The sequence below is a fragment of the Armigeres subalbatus genome, chromosome 1 (genome assembly GCF_024139115.2).
Source record: "Armigeres subalbatus isolate Guangzhou_Male chromosome 1, GZ_Asu_2, whole genome shotgun sequence".
In the NCBI taxonomy this organism is placed as follows: domain Eukaryota; kingdom Metazoa; phylum Arthropoda; class Insecta; order Diptera; family Culicidae; genus Armigeres; species Armigeres subalbatus.
The window spans coordinates 238,772,567-238,779,864 of NC_085139.1; positions in this window are offsets into that span (position 1 = coordinate 238,772,567).

A 7,298-nucleotide genomic window follows, 5' to 3' on the forward strand; every position below is an offset into this window, starting at 1 on the left:
GGGTCTAATTGGTTCTCAACGATAGATCTCACGAACGCGTTTTTCCACATAGAGCTACACGAGAACAGCCGGCATCTGACCAACTTCTGTACGGAATTCGGCATGTTCCGTTACGTCAGACTTCCCTTCGGGCTGTGCAATGCGCCCGACATCTTCCAGGAAGTGATGCAAAGGAAGATTCTAGCAGGCTGCAAAGGAGTTGATAATTATTTAGATGATATGATTGTTCATGGTGCAACAAAAGAAGAACACGACGCAAACCTTGCTGCTGTACTGGCACGTCTCGAAGAGCACAACGTGAAAATAAATACTTCGAAATGTGTTTTCGCAAGCCAATCTGTGAAGTTTATTGGCTTCATGTTAACTCCTGATGGATGGGAAGTTGAAGAGGAAAAGTTGAGCGCAATCCGAAATTTTCGAAGACCGGACACATGTTCAGAAGTAAAAGCTTCCTCGGTCTCATCACATACATCGACAGGTTTATTTTGGACCGTGCAACGAAAAACTGAAAAACTTCGCGCTTTAGCTAACGCTGAAGTATTCTATTGGACAGCAGAACAAGAACACGAGTTTTCCAATCTTCAAAACGGAGCAGTCAACGTAATCAAAAAGCTGGGTTATTTTTCTACTACGGACAGAACGGAACTATTCGTTGATGCCTCCGGAATCGGACTAGGGGCAGTTTTAATTCAGTTCAACGATAACGACATCCCACGGATCATAGCATGTGCATCGAAGGCTTTGACTTCTACAGAGCGAAAATACCCGCAAACACAAAAGGAGGCACTCGCTGTCGTCTGGGAGTCGAACGGTTCAAATTTTATTTGACAGGTAACTTTGATAGAAGATATAAATTTTATATCATTTTATGCTTGAAATGTTTCCTTGGTTAGGTATCTCCTTTGTCATTCGATCGGACGCAGAAGCAAATGAATTTATTTTCAAAGCGACCATCGGATCGGAAAAAGGGCGGTATCGCGAGCAGAAGCCTGGGCACTACGCCTACAGCCTTATAATTTTGTCATCAAGAGGGTCCCTGGATTGCAGAATATTGCGGATGTTTTGTCGAGATTAATTAAAGCATCCCATGAAGGATTCCATTTGAAGACGACAACGAAGGCCATTACTTATTCACACTGGACGCTGGGTGCATGGACATCACCTTTAGGGGACATTGAAGTTCATTCTGAGAATGATGAAGAGCTTAAGGAGTGCGAAAGGCTTTAAAATTCGGGAAATGGCCACGCGAATTACGCAGATTCGAAGCACAGTCAAAAGGCTACACTATCTTGGATCGCTGATTTACAACGGCGACAAAATCGTTCTACCAGGTTCACTTCGAATACAAGCACTGAATCATCACACTCAGGGCACATAGGAGAAGTCTCGATGAAAAGGATAATGTGGAATTCTTTTGGTGGCCAGGAATGGCTGATTGAAACAGAACAATTTGTGAAAAATTGTTCAACTTGTTGTCAACTAGCCAGAAAAATCCCCTGATCCCTCTATCATCTCGTGAACTGCCAGAAAACCCATGGAAATTATTCAGATCGATTTCCTCGAAATCCCGGGCTGCGGATCAGGTGGAGTTCTTTGTCCTCGTGGACATATATTCACGGTTTCTCACAGTCGTCGAAATGCGCTGAACAAACGCCGATTGTACAAATGCAGCCTTATGTGAGATTTTCAAACGATGGGGAGTTCCTCGTATTATCCAAAGCGACAATGGGCCCCATTTCAAAGTTCTACGTTTTGTACTTTCTGGGAGGAAAAGGGCGTAAAAGTAAGAAAAGCGATACCTTTAAGCCCGCAGTCAAATGGTGCTGTGGAACGGCAGAACCAGAGCATTATCAAAGTTGATTGCGGCGTCCAAAAATCGATGCCGGAGAAAACTGGAAAAAGGCTTTGTAGAGGTACGTACACAACCATTACACCTTAATCCCTCACGCTAGATTGAATATCACACCCTTTGAACTGTTGGTTGGTGGAAATTTCGAGGTACATATCCTAGCCTTTGGGGAAGTTCCACCAATCACTGTTTGGATCGGATTGATATACGAGAGAAGGATGCGGAGGAGAAACTGATTAGCAAGCAAAACGCTGATAAGTCCCGGAGCGCTAAGCCTTCTGACTCAATGTCGGAGATGTTGTTCTCCTAAGCCAGCAAAGGAAAGCTAAAACAGACCCAATCTTCTCGGCGGAGCGCTATACCGTTGTCGCTAGGCAGGGAGCCAAAGTTGTTGTTGTCAGTCAAAACGGAATTCAGTATGCACGGAACATACAGGACATCAAAAGAGCACCATCAATGGAATTGGAGAACGATGAATCTTTGGTACTGGAGGACACGATGAATCGTCGACTATTCCTGCCGATAATCATTCTTCGGCTCCAGTTCAAACAGAACCAGGAAACTTACAGCCGCCGGGGACATCTCTTCGTTCTCGAGCTAGTCTAAGGAAGCCACCTAGGTACAACAGTGACTACGTTTACACCGTCTTCCAATAAATGATATTGCCAAAACGGCCAGAACAAAATCTGAAAACGAGAAACACAATTTTGAATTTTCTCAAATGGCGAACAATGGTACAAACTATCTAATAAAATAATTACAGAAACTTGGTCCTCCTACCTAAATTGAATTATTTTTTCAAATCGACTCATGAGTTGCAGTTGTAAAAACAAATTAAATGAAAGAAAAGCAAAAAAATTTGAATAAATTAATGCATCCCACTGACAGCCAGGGATGCCAGGGATATTTTCAAATGTCTTCACAGTCGAGTAAAATGTCTTCAAATGTCTTCAATATCAAAATTACGATTTCAAAATCCAATAGGTTTGTAATTTCAATCATCTCCTTGTTTTATGTATCGTTTATTTTTAACACTCGAATTGTTAAAATTCAAAAGAATACCCTTCTAAATCTTCATGAGTAAGGCCAATGACTTTCCTTGGATTTCTAATGAGTCTTTGAATATAGTTCCAACGGTTTTTTCTAACTGAATTTCCTTGTGGAATTCTTCTGAATTTATTTTAAAGAATTGCCTGTAGGATTAGGAAAAATTCACCGTGAAATACCTGAAGAAACTTCAACAAGATTTTCTGAAAAAATTCCGGAAGAATTTCTGGAGAAACTTCACGATAAATTCTTGATGGATTTTCGGAGACTTCCCAAAGGAACTTCTGAAGGATTTCGAGGAATTGCTGTTAGAACATCCAAAAGATTTTATGAAGGAACTTCCAGATAAATTTCTGAAGGAACTTCCGAGTGAAATGCTAATGGAACTTCCAGAGGAATTACAGGAGGAATTCCAGAGGGATTTTCGAAGGAATTACTGCCTTCAGTAATTTTCCTGAAGAATTCCTGGAGGATTTTTCTGAGCAATTACTGAAATGGATTGCAGTGGAATTTCTGAAGAAACTTCAGGCGGAACTTCTGGATAACTTTTTGGAGGAACTTCCTGAGGTATTACTGCAGAAATATCCAAAAGAATTCCTGGAGGAAGAAACAGGGAAATTCCAGAGTATAACTTCAGAGGTATTATTGGAGAATATTTCGGCAACATTCTTGGAGAACCATCAAGAGGAATTCCTGGAGAAATCTCCGGACTTGGAGGGATTTCCGTACGAATGCCTGCAGGAGTTTCGAGAGGACTTCCTGGAAGAAATGCTGGAGAAAGTCATGAAAGAAACAAACCAAGGAATTTCTGAAGGAATGACTGAAGGACTTTCCGACGGAATTCTTGGAAGATCCTACGGAGAAAATTCTGGACGAACTTATGGAGGAGCTCCTAGAGGTACTTCCACATGAAATTCTGGAGAAATTTTCTGAAAACTAAAAATTGCTGGACGAATTCCTGGGGGAGCTTCATGGGGAATTTCAGAAAGGATTCCAGAGATGGATTTACTAGAGAAATTCTTAGAGAGATTCCCAGTTAAAATACTTCGCAGAGTGCCCAAAGATATTTCTTTGAAAAATATCAAAGGAAGAATTCAACAAGAAAGTGTAACGATTTTATCCTGAATTTTCAACAGAGTCTTTAATAAAAACTCTGGTGGATTTGTTTATGAAATTCTCTGATTATTTTTCAAAAGATTCTCCTGTACAAATTAAAATAATTGACCGTGGCTATTCTGAGAAATATCCATTTAAAACCAGAACAATTTTAATTTCTTGTCGACATTCGTAAGAATTTTCATGGAAATTAAAGAAACAAAATTGAGAAAATTGAAAATAATTTCTTGTGGAAATTTAAAACTTTCCGTAAAATGTGGTACATGGGAAAGAGACATCCCTAAAATTTCAAATACAAATCCCACGAAAAACTAGACAAATTTCTTGTGGAGTTGGGAGTTCAGATGATTTTCCCGCAAGAACTTAGAAATTTGTATGTGGAAATAAAGATGAATTTCTCATCTCAATTTTGGGGGAAATCGATCCTTTATTTGCCGTTTGAAAAAAAAGTCGACTAAGCCGTGTCAAGTACGAGACACTGAAGACGACCTTACTGTTGAGGTCGAAATGCATATCTGTCAAGGTCAAGCCAATAATGTGGTGGAATTAAATGGGAGAGAGATATTAGTCTATTATGTATAACTTTGGTAATATTTATATTTATTATCTGCATTAGAAGTCGCAAAATTTATCGCTGGCTTATTGATTGGCTTACTTATTGATAAAGATACTTGAATCTTTAAATAAGAAGATAAGTCTTCAAATATTTCAAAAAGTCTTCAAAATGTCTTCATGAAATAAATGTCTTCACAGAGATTCAAATGTCTTCAAATTGAAGACATGTCTTCAAATCTGGCATCCCTGCTGACAGCAAAACCAATCTGATGCACGCTCACTTGAATCGATTCAAAAGTGTATTTGGCTCAAGATAAACAAGGTCAAAAATAGTGCACCTTCAGAAAAATATGAAATCGAATTACACAAAAAGACACGTAAAAGCAGAAAACTCGAATATTTAAAAAATATATAGGGTTACAAGTTCCTGGACTTCATCCTCATAGCTCTGATATTGGTCCTACGAAAACAAGTAGCAAACGAAAAAGATATTTGATTTGTTTATTATTTTGTGGATTTTTTCAGCAGTGAGCATGCATGTTAGCTAAGAAAGAAGGAAACGAAATTGGTGCCGTATTTCTTTGTTTCGCGATGAGATGAATATATGTACAGTGAGATTGAAAACGGAACAGTTCCCCCTATATTGCGCTTTTGCACTTTATAAGAGTATTGCGAGATTTTTTTTCTCACAGTCATCTTTTTCTCACAATTCTCAATACACTCCAAAAAAAGTTTGATTTTCCGTGTATAATAACTGTGTGTGAGTGCTCAATCTGAACAACAAATAGACGTCAAATCATCATGAAGTGGGAATCGATTTAGTGTACACGCTTCCATGTAACTAACGAGTAATGGGTTAAGTAAATTGGTGTAAATTTCAGTAACAAAAATTGATCAACCCGAAATGAGAGTGAGTGTGGAGAAAAGAAGCGGCAAATCACAATCATACACATACAACTCTTCAAATTGGTAAAAATCGGCAATATTTATGATGGTTTTCATTGATGAATAACAACCATTCATTTAAAATTTCAATGAATAGAATGGTTCTTTCACTCAAATCCTTGGTTAAGAAATGAAAAGTCATGAGCGTAGAGAAGGGAAATAATGAAGAGGATGATGGCGAAATTATAAATAAAAAGTAATAATAATAAACAATACAAAAAATAAAATAATCGATAAGTGAATTGAGCCAAAAATGTGTTGAAGATAGATTAGAGAAAAAATATAGAATGGGCATCACTGACAGTCATCAAGTAGTGTAGAGTTGAAAGATCGGAGAGATTCGGTCGATGAGTTGATCGCAAGCCAATAAGCTACGATCAGGACATTCCGTTAATCGATTGTTGAGGCAACACGGAGGCAAGTTTGGCAAGAACCATAAATTAAAAAATGGCTGACAAATCGGCCAAGCCGTGGATGCCACACCCACGTATGAACATAAATTAGATCCAAAGTTTAGTTTTTAATAAGTTTGCTTTGCAACAGATATATTGGCGGAATTGTTAACTCGAAACAAATGTGCATCTGCGATTTCTCGCAATTTTGCATTGCTAAAGAAAAACAGCACACAGATAGAGAATTTTATTTAACTGCTTTTGGATTGACTGTTTTTCTTTTTGACTGACACTCTAACAAATTTCCATAGTAAACCACTTAAAACCTTGATCACCAATATATTATCTTCAGAAAACTAAAATATTTGGAAATTAACTATCTAGGGTCATAACTTCACCCAGAGAGAATGACTGCAAAAAACAATTTTACAATAAAGTGTATTTCTCTTTTACTGGTGAAAGAAGAAATTCAGGATTGAACCGTGTGAATATGTTTCGTTTTTTCATTTCTATAATCTTTTTCATGCAATAATATGTTTTTCTATTAATTCTGTTTTGCTACACTCTAAGTCAGTCTCTTTGAAAGTGTTCAGTATTTATTTATTCAAAAACTGACAGAGAATGCTCAACAAAGCTAACAACTCTACAAAAAACTAATCTTTATTCTGCAGTAAATTACAAATGCATGTATCTCACTTAAATCTTTCTTTCAGATATCGCATAAGCTAAAAAATTTGCATTTTTATTGGGGAGACTGTCATCTTTTCCAAATTACCCGTAAAATTATGACTTCCCCTTCCGCAGCATTCAACAACAACAACTATCCGTTTAGCTTTTGGTTTTGCAATCATCCAAGCAAGTGGGCTTATCTCTTTCGCACTCACATGCATTTGCAACTATTCAAAAGCCATTTTCCCGGTTGGCTGCCAAAAACTATTCCGCTTCGCCTGGCAATTTGGTTTTTATTCGGCAGAAGATCTCATCTAAATTACAGTTCCAATCTCGAAGCAGAATGAAGCAATGTTTCTCTGGCATCAAATTGGAACATCCTCAGACTGCGCGCTGTTGTACATACTTTGAATAAACATCATGTTTCTCCGCGCGAGGATCATTTGCGCTTCCCTCCGCTATGGTTCTCCCAGTTTCAGCTGTCGAACAGCTGGAAGACATCTTGTTCCCCAAAAATGATGTGACAAAACCTGTCCAGAGCTTCCACCAACTCCGCCGACAGTCACGGCTGGCTGCCGACTGGTGCCAAGACCCATAAAGCTACACCAAATTGGCTTCCCGACCCAGCCCATAAAGTTGACGAGAGAAACGACGGGAAAACGACCTCTCATATATAAGGGAAAAGGACACTTCTGGCGAGGGGCCGCCGCCGCCGCCGTCGGCAG